Here is a 15,068-nt window from a genome sequence, read left to right as displayed (position 1 = left end):
TCATTTTTCACTGCTCCCATATGGGTATGATGAATACTTCATCTGAAAGTCTCACTTTCTTCCATGTGAATATTCCCACCAAATGAGAAATATTTCTTTCACTGCTCTTTATTGGAAAATTTGACATAAATCAAATATCTATGGATCTGTTTTCCACCTATATTCTTCCCCATTTATTTTTTATTTATTTTCATTATTATTATTACTTTTTTTTTTGACCATGGTAATTCTCAGCTATAGCTTGTGGTGGTGTGGGGTTAATGGGATTGAACCTGGGACCTTGACCTCTGAGCCTCCTTAGGCATTAGAGTCTAGTTGCATAAATATGATATCTCCTTCACCCAACCCCGTTTCTTTATTCATCTATTCTTGTTTAGTTATTTCCTATATGCTCATAATAATATTTGGTATCTGGGAAAGTAACTCATCCAAACTTATTCTTCATATTTAAGTTTATTTTGGCTTCTTGTCTTGGAATTTTCTCATGGCTTAAAAAAATATACATGCTTGTGAGGGGGCAGGTGGTGGATCACTGATTAAGCACACATATTACAGTGTACTAGGGCACACTTTCAAGCCCCTGGTCTCCACCTGCATGGGGGAAGCTTCATGAGTGGTGAAGCAGGGCTGTAGGTATCTCTCTGTCTCTTTCCCACTCTCTATATCTCTCTTTCCCCTCTCAATTTCTCTCTATCTCTGTCTAGTATTAAACAAAAATAAATAAAAGGAAGTGCTGGTGAAATCACTCACTTGGACAGTATGCTGCATTGCCATGTGTGTGACCCAGATTCAAGCCAAGACTCCACCATTTTTTTTTAATTGGTTTAATAATGATCGACCAGACCATAGGATAAGAGTGGTATAATTCTCACTACCAGAGTTCCATATCCCATCCCCTCCATTGGAAGCTTTCCTATTTTTTATCTCTCTGGGAGCATGGATCCAGAATCATTATGGGGTGCAGATGGTGGGAGGTCTGGCTTCTGTAATTCCTTCTCTGCTGGACATGGACATTGACTGATCAATCCATACTCCCAGCCTGTTTCTGTCTTTCTCTAGTCGGGCAGGGCTCTGGAGAGGAGGGATTCCAGGATACACTGGTGAGGTTGTCTGTCCAGGGAAGTTGATGTCATGGTAGCATCTGCAACTTGGTGACTGAAAAGAATTAAGATATAAATCAGAGCAAATTATTTAATAATCAGGAACCTAAAGGCAAAAACATAGCAGATGAGATTTGGGGTCTTCATTTTGGAAAAAGCTAGTAGGTCTATTTTAGATATATTCTTTACTAATTTTTGCCTGAACCCAACAGTTAACATGCAGGTGGGCCAAAGGTGTTGTCTGGGGAGATGGTGTCAGGGTTGGAAAAAGAACTAGAAAGCTGGATCAAGGAAGAAAGTAGTTCCTAAATGTGGGGAAAGTATATACATATCATTATCAGTAAACTCCATTGATTTGATCTGGGGCCATATTCAGCACAGGAGCCTGTTTAACCTCTGCATCCCTGTAGGTCTGAGCTTACATTCTGTGGCCACAGCTAGGGACATTTTAGGCTGTACTAATTCTAGGACTGGTCTTCCTTGAGTGGCAGAGTATGTTGACCCAACCTCCCTTCAGAGAATGGGGTAGTCCCTACCATTGCTGATCCACATTGAGGGCAAAGTCCTGTAGAAGTTGTCTCTACCTAAGAAATAAAGTTAGCTTATGAATTTACACACACACACACTCACACACATACACACACACACACGAAATATTGTTTGGTTTTTCAGTACCACTATAGATAAACTAAGTAAATATTTAGAATATAGTCTAACAGACCCGTGCCTTTGAATACTTAAACGTTCTCAATAAAACTTCATACTTTTATCAGATTTATTCTGAGATGTCCCCATCTCAAGTAGAAAACGTTCATCACTTGAACATCAAGAATGATGTTGAAGGCCAGCAAATTATCTCACATGAATAGCACACTTGCCTTGCCATGTGTGCCACTCAGGTTTGATGCTAGCCTCCACTGTATTAGAAGTTGAAAGAAGTCTCTCTCTCTTTCTCTCTCTCCCTCTCCTCTTTCCCTCTCTCTTAAAAAGAAAGTTACCCAGAGCAATGAAGACCAAAACATCACAAAAATATGATATTGGAAGTTGAAAGATATCTCTCTCTCTCTCTCTCTTTCTCTCTCTCTCTCTCCTCTTTCCCTCTCTCTAAAAAAAAAAAAAGTTAGCCCAGAGCAATGAAGACCAAGACATCACAAAAATATGATATTGGATGACATTTAAATATGCTTTGTATTGTTATCAGATATTATTTATCAGATTAGGACATGAGAACATGCATTTTGATATTTTGTCATATTGGTTTTGTTCTTGGGTGTTACAAAATGAAAACAAACCATTAAGCATATAGGCTTATGAACATCATCCTCTGCAATTAGTCTGTGAGATTCAGCAATTAGTCTGTGAGATTCAGCCTCTTTCTGTTCCATTCCTGAACTTCAGTGTTTCTTAGATTAAATCTCAGACTCATTTTTAGAAATTGTAGAGTTTCAGTGGGGAAAGAATGAACTAAAAGAAATTTGTTGCCCATGCTCTTTAATGTAAAACTTTCATCTGGGCCACTGCCTATATTTGAATGTGTTGTTCATTAAGCCAGGTCTGCTGCATTGCTTGAAGTTGTGGTCTATTTACATAATCACTGTTTTGCATGAGACCCACCCTGCCTGCAGGGTATTGGTTTAATCCCCACTGGTTAGATGGAAGCTTTCTATGTTCTGTACACACTCTTTTTTGCCCTGCCCCCTCTCCTAGTCATTTCCTTTTCCCTTGCCTCTTCCGGTGAAGAGATACATAAAAGGCGATGTATCTGATTAATAAAAGAGGGCATATTGCGTTCCCACTCAGCCACAAGAGTTTGTGGTTCCCCTCCCACATCGCTGAGTAGGCAGCAGCCTAGATTGGCTCTGGCAGAGTTCTCTCCAACCCAGAGCACACATGCCCAGGAAGAAACATCCTCAGGCTAGCCTGACATGAATGTTCATGTCAAAACAGGGATCTCAAAATTTAAGTTTAATGGATACTCCCTGAATGGTTCATGACCTACCATGTGTTATATTTAAATCATCCTAATGACTATTTTGGCTGAGCTTTCTTCTAACTATCAAAATATCACATGGTATTTACACATCCATCCCTAGATCTCTGCTATATCTCTCTGGTGGATGATTCTGCCTTTTGACTCTGCATATACCTGCCAAGTCTTGTTTCAAAAAAAAAATTCTATGACTTTTGTATGTTTTATGATCAGTGCTGGTAAAATAAATCAATGAGTAGATATATAATGCTTAGGAATGACTTCAACCCCCAAATAAGATGTTTTCACAGAGGTGCTCCCTCTGAGTAAGGTAGAAGTATGGATATTCTTACATGGGACAAACACAATTGAAAAAGAAAATATAATTAAGAGGTTTAGAAAAACATTTTTATCCTTTCCACTTTTCCTTGTCTGTTTATCTAGAGTTATTGTTCTCATTTGCCAAGACTCCATTCAAAGGTTATTCATCTCCAGACATCCTTCATTCCTATCATTGTTATACTTTATTGTACTGAATAAGATCTCTTTTCTCAGGACTCCTATGGTAGCCATACTTCAAGATGGTCCTCACTGTTTTAACTCCTAGTATTGGAAATAATGAAGAGATGACATAGTATGACTTTAATCACAACAGATATCTATAATTTCTACCTTGTTCTCTCCTGCCTCACTCACAGTGGAAGAAAGCAGCTTTCATTTTATAGACACTTGAGCAGCTAGTGAAGACTATAATGGGGTAAAGCACTAATGCCTCCTGATAAAAGACAGTATCAGTTTTCCATTCACTGTATGAACCACTTAGAACATGAGATATCCATGAGCCAAGTAGTGACTCACTTGTTAGAATGCACATATTACCATACTTGAGGACCTAGGTTCAAATTCATGGTCTCCAGCCACAGGGGAGATGCTTCAAGAGTAGTGGAATGGGCTGGCAAAATATTTAGCTCACATGGGTAGTGTGCTTCTTCACCATGTGAGTGACCCAGGTTTGAGTATAGCCCCTATTACACTGAAGAAGCTTTGGTGCTATGGTTTCTTTTATTCTCTCTTTCTTTGCCTTATTGCCTTTTCTGTCTCTATAAAACAACAAACAAATGGTGAAACTGTGGAGAACTTCTGTCGTCTCTTCTCTCTTGTCTCTTCCTCTCTTCTCTCTGTTACGTTCTGTAATAATAATAACAAAAAGGCTTCTGGGAATGATGGAGTTATTGTGCATGCACTAATAAACCTGTGGCAAAAAATGTATAACTTCCAGCCTGGGCTATGCTATCAGATGAGTGAAACTCTTACCAATATCTCTACTACTTTTTGAAAGACTTCCCCAAATTCCTAATCTATATAAACTGTGTAAATCAATACATGTCATGTTAAACCACTTAAGTTTGGTGTTACTTGCTACATAATAATAATAACTAATACAACATAGCTCAGATATAGTACCTTCCACGGAGCACAATGTCCCACATATTGACTTCTTTGGGTCACCAATCTTCACTCTACAAACTTCTCTAGTAGGTCTTCTGACACTGTGTGCTGTAAATAGTTTATTTGCCTGCCTCACAATAGTGGATTACTAGTGTTTTTCTGCCTAGCATCCTCTACTTACCTTTCCCCTATTCTAGTAGAAATTACATCATGGGGAGACTTCCGGAGGCAGGGCTACGAGCAGCAGCAGATCTGTTTCTCTCCTCTCCTCTCCTGGATCAACTAGGAATACCAAAGGAGACCACCTGGGACCGAAACAAGAGAGGACTAGAACAACTACAGAAGCCCACCAAATCACTGGTGAGTGCAAACACGTGTGGCTGGTGACAGAGAGGAGTCTAGGGAGAGACTAAGTGGCTGGTAACAGTCCGGCGGTTTATCAGTTGAGACACCACCTCCAGTCTGTTCCACCAACAAGGGGACAGCTGAAGGGAGGAGAGGAATCTCCGGAGACTCACCAAGTGCAGCTCTGAGTCTCCATTGCTACTGCCCTAAGAATCTGGAGCAGCAGCAGGGACACCGGGGAACAGAGAGCTCTAACCAGGAAACTCAGGAGAAGACCTATACCTCGGTGGCATAGCTGTGGGGCTGTGAAAGTCTTTTTGCATAACCACTGGACTATCTCTGCCACACCCTGCCTTATCTCTTGGTCAGGAGTGAGTGATTAAGCTAAGAAGCCTACTTATAGTTTAGAAGCCCTCAGGCTCCCATAGCCTACAGAGAAGAAAAAAAAAAAAGAGGCTTTTAAATCACTGAGCCCCAACTCAGGGATTAAAATACTATTGAAACAACTGTTAACTTCCACCACTGTGAACTCTTTAATTACCTTACTTAGACACAAGTCAATCTAGGAAATAGTGATCAGTAATTTGAAAAGTACTAAGAGAGGGAATTCACAACATAATATATAAGATGGGTAAACCAACAAGAAGAAATATTGGAGAAACAAGCCAGGACAACAGTCCAGCTAAAAGCCCCCCAAAGGGTGAAGTACAAAATAATGAGTTCAACATCCAAACATTAGCTAAGGAAATAATCACACGAGTGAGTAAAGAGTTTGAAAGAATTGTCATCAGAAATACAGGAACAACAAATGAGACTCTGGAAGAAAACACTATCTCAAGGTTATTAGAGAGCTGAAAGCTGAAATAGCTGAGCTAAGAACACAATTAGCTGAACAAGCTAAAACAGTATCATAACAGGGTAACAAAATAGATGAACAATAGAAAAGAGTACAGGGAAGAGAGAACAAAATAAATGAGGATAAAGACAGAATTAGCAAGATCGAGGATGAATTAGAGACAACTATAAAAGAAGTAAGAGATCTCAAAAAGAGATTAAGAGATGCTGAAAACAACAACAGAGACCTATGGGATGACTTCAAAAGAAACAATATACACATTATTGGCTTACCAGAGGAAGAAAGAGAGGGAGAGGAAGAAAGCATTCTTCAGAGCATAATAGCTGAAAACTTCTCTAGTCTAGACAATATCAAAGACATAAAGATTCAAGAAGCCCAGAGAGTCCCAAACAGAATTGACTCAGACTTAAAGACACCAAGACACATCATATTTAGAATGAAAAGGAATAAAGATAAAGAAAGGATCCTGAAGTTCTGCAAGAGAAAAACAAAGAGTCACCTACAGAGGAAAACCCATAAGATTAGCAGCAGACTCCTCCACACAAACACTACAGGCCAGAAGAGAATGGCAAGATATCTATTGAGTGCTCAATGAGAAAGGCTTTCAACCAAGACTACTATATTTTGCTAGACTGCCATTCAGACTAGATGGAGGCATCAAAACCTTCTCAGACAAGCAACAGTTGAAGGAATAAACTATCACCAAGCCTGCCCTGAAAGAAGTTCTGAAAGGTCTTCTATAAACAGTCAGACCATCATAAATAGGACATATATCAGAACACTCTAAAACTCTACAAGAATAGCATTAAAATATCTTCAATCTTTGATATCAATAAATGTCAGTGGCCTGAATTCATTTGTTAAAAGACACAGAGCAGGAAGATGGATCGGAAAATACAACCCAACAATAGGCTGTCTACAGGAAACCTACCTAACTCAACAAGCCAAACACAGACTTAAAGTGAAAGGTTGGAAAACTATCATACAAGCCAATGATCCACAAAAAAGGGCAGGAAAAGCTATTCTCATATCTGACACGATAGACTTTAAAATAGATAAGATTAAAAAAGATAGGAATGGACACTACTTAATGCTCAGAAGATCAGTCAATCAAGAGGACTTAACAATTATTAAAATCTATGCACCCAATGAAAAGCCATCTAAATACATCAAACATCTACTGAAAGAGCTACAGCAATATATTAATAGCAACACAGTCATAGTAGGGGACTTCAACACCCCACTCTCTCAACTTGACAGATCATCCAGGCAGAAAATCAGTAAAGACATAAGGGAGCTAAATGAAGAGATAGATAAACTAGAACTATTGGACATTTTCAGAGTCATTCATCCCAAGAAACTGGAATACACATTTTACTCAAATCCACATGGGTCATTCTCAAGGATAGATCATAGGTTAGGCCACAAAGATAGCATCAGCAAATTCAAGAGCATTGAAATCATCCCAAGCATCTTCTCAGACCACAGTGGAACTAAACTAACACTTAACAATAAACAAAAGATTAGTAACAGTCCCAAAATGTGGATGCTTAACAGTACACTTCTTAATAACCTCTGGGTCAAAGAGGAAATCAAGGAAGAAATCAAAATGTTTCAAGAGTTCAATGAAAATGAAGACACAAACTATTAAAATATTTGGGACACAGCTAAGGCAGTACTGAGAGGGAAGTTCATAGCTATACAAGCACACATTAGGAATCAAGAAATAGCACAAATAAACAGCCTGATTGCACATCTTAAAGACCTAGAAGAAGAAGAACAAAGGAACCCTAAAGCAACCAGAAGAAGGACAGAAATCACTAAAGTTAGGGCAGAAATAAATAACATTGAGAATAAGAAAACCATACAAAAGATCAACGAAAGTAAATGTTGGTTCTTCGAAAAAGTGAACAAAATTGACAAATATTTAGCCAGACTCACAAAACAAAAAAGGGAGAAGACCCAAATAAATTGGATACTAAATGAAAGAGGAGATATCACAACAGACACCACAGAAATTCAACATATCATGCGAGGCTTCTATGAACAATTATATGTCACCAAGCTAGAGAACCTGGAAGAAATGTATGATTTCCTAGATAATTACCAACTTCCAAAACTAAGTAAAGAGGAAGTGGATAACATGCACAGGCCCATCACAGCTAATGAAATTGAAACAGTTATCAAAAATCTCCCCAAAAATAAAAGTCCTGGACCAGATGGTTTTACAAATGAATTCTACAAAACCTTCAAAGAAGAACAAATACCTCTACTTTTAAAAGTCTTCCAGAAGATTGAAGACACTGGAATATTCCCTGCCAGCTTCTATGAGCCAACATCACTCTGATACCAAAAGCAGACAGGGACACAACCAAAAAAGAAAACTAAAGACCAATATCTCTGATGAACATAGATGCTAAAATACTGAACAAAATTCTAGCCAACCGGATACAGCAGTATATTAAAAAGATTGTTCACCATGACCAAGTGGGGTTTACCCCAGGCATGCAAGGTTGTTTTAATATACATAAATCAATCAATGTGATCTACCACATCAATAAAAGCAAGACCAAAACCACATGGTCATATCAATAGATGCAGAGAAAGCCTTTGACAAAATCCAACATCTCTTTATGATCAAAACACTACAAAAAAATGGGAATAGATGGAAAATCCCTTAAGATAGTGGAGTCTATATATAGCAAACCTACAGCCAACATCATACTCAATGGTGAAAAACTGGAAGCGTTTCCACTCAGATCAGGTACTAGACAGGGCTGCCCACTATCACCATTACTATTCAATATAGTGCTGGAAGTTCTTGCCATAACAGTCAGGCAGGAGCAAGGAATTAAAGGGATACAGATTGGAAGAGAAGAAGTCAAACTCTCCTTATTTGCAGATGACATGATAGTATATACAGAAAAACCTATGGAATCCAGCAAGAAGCTTTTGGAAATCATCAGGCAATACAGTAAGGTATCAGGCTACAAAATTAACATTCAAAAGTCAGTGGCAATCCTCTATGCCAACACTAAGCTAGAAGAAATTGAAATCCAAAAATCAATTCCTTTTACTATAGCAACAAAAACAATAAAATATGTAGGGATAAACCTAATCAAAAAAGTGAAAGACTTGTATACTGAAAATTATGAGTCACTATTCAAGGAAATTGAAAAGGACACAAAGAAGTGGAAATATATTCCATGTTCATGGGTTGGAAGAATTAACATCATCAAAGTGAATATACTACCCAGAGCCATATACAGATTTAATGCTATCCCTGTTAAGATCCCAACCACATTTTTTAGGAGAATTGAATAAATGCTACAAATGTTTATCTGGAACCAGAAAAGACCTAGAATTGCCAAAACAAACTTGAGAAAAAAGAACAGAACTGGAGGCATCACACTCCCAGATCTCAAATTGTATTATAGGGCCATTGTCATCAAAACTGCTTGGTACTGGAACATGAATAGACACAATGACCAGTGGAATAGAATTGAGATCCCAGAAGTGAGCCCCCACACCTATGGATATCTAATCTTTGACAAAGGTGCCCAGACTATTAAATAGGGAAAGCAGAGTCTCTTCAACAAATGGTGTTGGAAACAATGGGTTGAAACATGCAGAAGAATGAAACTGAACCACTGTATTTCACCAAACACAAAAGTAAATTCCAAGTGGATCAAGGACTTGGATGTTAGACCACAAACTATCAGATACTTAGAGGAAAATATTGGCAGAATTCTTTTCCACATAAATTTCAAAAACATCTTCAATGAAACAAATCCAATTACAAAGAAGACTAAGGCTAGTATAAACATATGGGACTACATCAAATTAAAAAGCTTCTTCACAGCAAAAGAAACCACTACCCAAACCAAGAGACCCCTCACAGAATGGGAGAAGATTTTTACATGCCATACATAAGACAAGAGTTTAATAACCAAAATATATAAAGAGCTTGCCAAAATCAACAACAAGACAACAAATAACCCCATCCAAAAATGGGGGGAGGACATGGACAAAATATTCACCACAGAAGATATCCAAAAGGCTGAGAAACACATGAAAAAAATGCTCCAAGTCTTTGATTGTCAGAGAAATGCAAATAAAGACAACAATGAGATACCACTTCACTCCTGTGAGAATGTCATACATCAGAAAAGGTAACAGCAGCAAATGCTGGAGAGGGTGTGGGGTCAAAGGAACCCTCCTACACTGCTGGTGGGAATATAAATTGGTCCAGCCTCTGTGGAGAACAGTCTGGAGAACTCTCAGAAGTCTAGAAATGGTGGTCCGGGAGGTGGCGCAGTGGCTAAGGCACTAAGCTCTCGAGCATGAGGTCCTGAGTTCGATCCCCGGCAGCACATGTACCAGAGTGATGGCTGGTTCTTTCTCTCCTCCTATCTTTCTCATGAATGAATAAATAAATTATTTAAAAAAAAAAAAAGAAGTCTAGAAATGGACCTACCCTATGATACTGCAGTTCCTATCCTGGGGATATATCCTAAGGAACCCAACATATCCATCCAAATATATCTGTGTTCACATATGGTCTTGGAAGCACAATTTGTAATAGCCAAAACCTGGAAGCAACCCTGGTGTCCAACAACAGATGAGTGGCTGAGCAAGTTGTGATATATATACACAATGGAATACTACTCAGCTGTAAAAAATGGTGACTTCACTGTTTTCAGCCGATCTTGGATGGACCTTGAAAAATTCATGTTAAGTGAAATAAGTCAGAAACAGAAGGATGAATATGGGATGATCTCACTCTCAGGCAGAAGTTGAAAAACAAAATCAGAAAAGATAATAGAAGTAGAGCCTGAAAAGGAATTGGCATGTCGCACCAAAGTAAAAGACTCTGGGGTCGGTGGGTGGGGGAGAATACAGGTCCAAGAAGGATTCAGAGGACCTATTGGGGGTTGTATTGTCATATGGGAAACTGGGGAATGTTATGCATGTACAAACTATTGTACTTACTGTTGAATGTAAAACATTAATTCCCCAATTAAAAAGAATATCAGGAAAAAAAAAGAAATTACATCCTTCACTTCAATGTTTATCTTCTTTAAAATTCAGGGACACTGCCTTCTTGGCCCACCATAATTCCTACTGGGTTCGTCATAGTATCTCTTGCTCTGCAGATTGTGGTCTAAATCGTTGGCACCTGAGCCACGATGAGTAGCTCACTTGTAATGATTCAATCTGCAAGGAATAGAAACATTGAGTTAATGAACAATAGAGAGACTAATGTTATCACATAATGGGATGTGTTTAGAGAAGGAAGGATCTGAGTATAGGACAATAATGGTTTGGCTCCTTCTCCCTATCATTTTCTCTGCTTAGTACTTCTTCCTGTAATATTATGTTCTCATGCCGGTTTCTCTCATGGCCACAAGATGATTACATAGAAACTGGAATCTGTGTTTAATTTTGAATGCTTAGAGGGATATACACAGGAGGGAAGAAAGAATTAGTAAGAAAGAAAGTCTGCCTTAAATCTGTACTAAATAGCCATCCTTTCAGTCTTATAGAATCTGCTGGCATTGTAATTAGATTTAGGTCTAATTAACAAGAAGAAAATTTCTCAGTAGTATAGGTATTGAAGTCCAGCAATAACCCTGAAAGAAAAAGGAAAAAAAACAAATAAACACAATAAATTGCGCCCCACCACAAGAGGATATTATTACATTAGAAAACATGTAAGAGGGAGTCGGGCGGTAGTGCAGTGGGTTGAGCGCAGGTGGCATAAAGTGCAAGGACTGGTATAAGGATCCCAGTTTGAGCCCCTGGCTCCCCACCTGCAGGGGAGTCACTTCACAAGCAGTGAAGCATGTCTGCAAGTGTCGTTCTCTCCCCCTCTGTCTTCCTCTCCTCTCTCCATTTCTCTCTGTCCTATCCAACAACGATGGCATCATCATCAACAACAATAATAACTACAACAATAAAATAACAAGGGTAACAAAAGGGAATAAATAAATAAAAACGTAAGAGTCTAATCTCAGTTTATAAAATATATCTCATATGAAGCCATCATTTTTCTTCAAAACTAACTGTTGCAGGTAGGGAACTTTCACTTTACTCTCCTTTTAAAAGGAAGGGAGTTCATCCCCTGCACCTCCCATTTGACTTTCGCTTTGTGAATTTCTTAGGCCAATAGTGAGAAAAATTGCCAGATGAGAGTCTCTCATTGCCAGTGTTTGGCTCTTCAGCCTACTCTCCCTTCTACATGGAGAACAGTAGAGTCAGGACAGATAGGGAGGTGTCAGAGGTGGAAGTTCACTCAGGATCTTTATATTCCCCATACCTATAGCAGACTATATGTGAGTGAGAAAGAAACGTGTCTCTTATGCCATGGAGACTTGTTTTTTTTTTGTTTGTTTTTTGTTTTTTGTTTTGTTACAACAGCAAACCTATTCTAGCCTGACTAATATAGCAGACTGAATAAGGTAGACCCATGGCTGACTCAGCCAAAGTTCAGTCAAGTTGTAACTCTTCATCCTTGTTTTCCTTTGCTATGACCCTATCAAGGTCAGACAGGAGGCTTCTTTTCTGGAGGCAGGCTAGCCTTGATTTGATTGAAGGGAAAGGAGAAGGTGATATGTGGACCATTAACCCTTTCCTCCAGTCACAGTCTCCAGCCACACATTAGCATTTATGGATTTCCACTGAGGCTTTTTATTTTTGTCTATTTCTAAAATAGCTCAGATTTTTGCTACTTAAACTATGACCAGCATCACCTGAGTGCTTGTTGGAAAAGATACACTCCTTGGCCCCACCCAAACCTTTTCCATCATGATCCATATTTTTAAAGCAAATCTAAGAGATTGGTGGGGTCATTCCATAGTGGGATGCACAGGTTTAAGTCTGGCAGGAAGGCAAGAGAAGTGTTATATTTTCCTCCACTTCTATAGTCAGTTCTCAGGACAGTTGAATATTCAACTCTCCTACTCTTACCTCTTTGCTCATCATTCTCTCATTTAAACCTCTGCACAGACTCCTGCTACAACTTTCCTAATAGAAAATTGAAATTTGGGATCAGTTAGTGGCATGTACAGGAAATTATACATGTTACCATGGACAAGGACCTGGGTTCAAGACCCTAGTCCCCATCTGCAGTGAAGCAGTGCTGCAAGTGTCTCTTGTTTCTCCTTCTCTGTCTCCTCCTTCCTTCTCGATTTCTTTCTGTCTTATCGAATAAAAAGGAAAGGAGACAGACAGACAGACAGAGAGATATTAATGGCCACCAGGAGTGGTGGCTTTGCTGTACAGTCACCAAGCCACAGTAATAACCCTGATGACTATATACATATATATATATGAAACAAATTTCACTTTCTTTCATATATATATATATATGAAAGAAAGTGAAACTTGCAAGTTTCTTTTCCCTCATTATTTTGCTCTCTCTTGCATCATATCACAACTCAGAAGTGAGTCCAAACCAATGAAAGTGTACTCAATCCAATTCTCCACCTTCCAGGTGTGTGAATACTTACAGTGTACATAGGGATGGCAACCTAGAGGACTGCTACAGCTCCTTGCCACCAGCTCCTGCTTCTGCTCTTGACTTCGCAACCTATGCAACCAGATGGACTTGGCCAATTCCAGAGCTGTGGCTATGTCCTCCTAACCTGCCTTGCCATTTCCTCCCTGGCCTCGGTTCCTGCTTCTGCCCTTCCTCTACAATTACTTCATAAGGGTGCCAGGGATGGGGCAAATTGCTCCCTGGCCCTGCTCCCAAATGACAGGAAGCCAAAAACTGAGTCAGGCTGAGACCAGGCTGATGCCACTTGGAGGCCAGGCTGTGTCTGTTGGGGTAAGGTTATCAGATAACAAGTCACAGGCTTGTCTGTGCTGCTCCAGTCCCTTGCCCCTAGCTGGCCTCATTCTTGGCATCGCCTTCCCTGCTCTCCACACTCTGTTGGCAATCTGCAGCTGGGGGTCTGCCAACAGGAGGCCACTGTCTGCTGCTCAGGGCTGCTTCCACCCTGCTGTTTGTGAAAGCAGTTTTTCATGGAAGCACGGCCTTATGCTCTCCACAAAGAATGACTTTCATCAAGGCTGTGGCATGGGGCTTCACAGTGGGGGCTTCTAGACTGAGGGCCAGGAGGGCAGGGAGGAGACCTGGCCACAGTGGCAGATGGGATCTGGCCCATGGTGGATGTCAAGTGCCTTCTTCAATATGCCTTTCCCCTTTTAATCTCTTTTTGAGCAGAGCGGATCAATTAGAGCTGTAATTATTTTAATCTTCTTCGTTGTCCCTGTCTGCCTGTCTGCCACTGCCCATCGACCCTTTCTGGTAACAATGTCCTCAGGTGGCAGCTTTGCAGAAGCTACTTCGGGCAGCTCATCTTCAGAACAGGCCAAGCAATGATATAGGATTACCCAGCCAGGGACCATCCTCTCCCAGTGCTGTATGAACTTTGCCTCAGCTTTCACCTTTTTTTTTTTTTTTTTTTACTTTTGCAAAGCAAGTTGTCTCCATGGGGTGGGTGAGAAATGACAGATATACAGGAAATTATAGCTGTTGTGCCTTGTGTTTCACCCATCACTAGGGTTTTAAGAACATCATTGTAGAATTGGAGAGACCTAGTTCTACCTATGCTTCAGTCTTCAACTCTGAGTCTCTAAGATCTTATCTGATAAATGGGTGTCATAAAGCTGTTCTCAGTGAGTGGTAAGGGGCTGGGCAAGATGATGTGTAGATAGTTCAGAACACAGTGCTGGAACCCGGTGACAGCTGAATATGAGTAAACTTTTTTTTTTTGTAATTATTACTAGTTATGTCCAACTCTTCCTTTTGACTACACAGATAAATATTTGGAGAAAGGAGCAAAATTGGTGATCCTGGACTTGTTTTGTGTCATTATGGATAAAGATAAGTATATTTTTTCTGTGGTCCATAAAAGAGGGCATTTATGTGGAGGGCAGAGCCAAGGTGGTGATGTGGAGACAACATCTGGCATGAGCTCTGCAAGGAGTCTGCTTCAAACCTGGGAAGTTCGGGTGAGGGTAGGAGTTCTGGGCCAGTGGTGAATGAGGAGTGCAGGTGTGGTTCAGGATTATACCAAGGAAGAGCTCCATAATCCACCCTTGGGCTGGCAAACAAAGGTCAAAAAGGGCAAAGGAAACAGGGATTCCACTGGGAGTCTTTGGTTTTGCTATTTCACTCTGTACTTACCCCCCCCCCCCCCCCCACACACACACACACACTCCTGGCAGGCCTCTTGTGGAGCTAATTTCTTTATCAAGATTCCTGGATCAGTAGGAGTGTCATCCAAAGGAGGGGGGCTATTTCCATAAGCAAAGGCTTTTTTTTTTTTTTTTTTTTTGT

General features: G+C 39.9%; 1 long non-coding RNA gene across 1 annotated transcript; it reads right to left on the bottom strand.

The window, feature by feature from the left end:
- Nucleotides 1–846: 846 nt before the first annotated feature.
- On the bottom strand, nt 847–13,394 carry LOC132541863 (uncharacterized). Its single transcript, XR_009552958.1, has 3 exons — nt 13,231–13,394; nt 10,712–10,936; nt 847–1,155 (listed from the first exon to the last, which is right to left on the bottom strand). It is a non-coding gene; the product is annotated as an uncharacterized LOC132541863 (long non-coding RNA).
- Nucleotides 13,395–15,068: the final 1,674 nt, after the last annotated feature.

This window comes from Erinaceus europaeus, chromosome 1 (assembly GCF_950295315.1).
Source record: "Erinaceus europaeus chromosome 1, mEriEur2.1, whole genome shotgun sequence".
Taxonomy (NCBI): domain Eukaryota; kingdom Metazoa; phylum Chordata; class Mammalia; order Eulipotyphla; family Erinaceidae; genus Erinaceus; species Erinaceus europaeus.
This window is presented reverse-complemented; position numbering and strand designations above follow the sequence as displayed.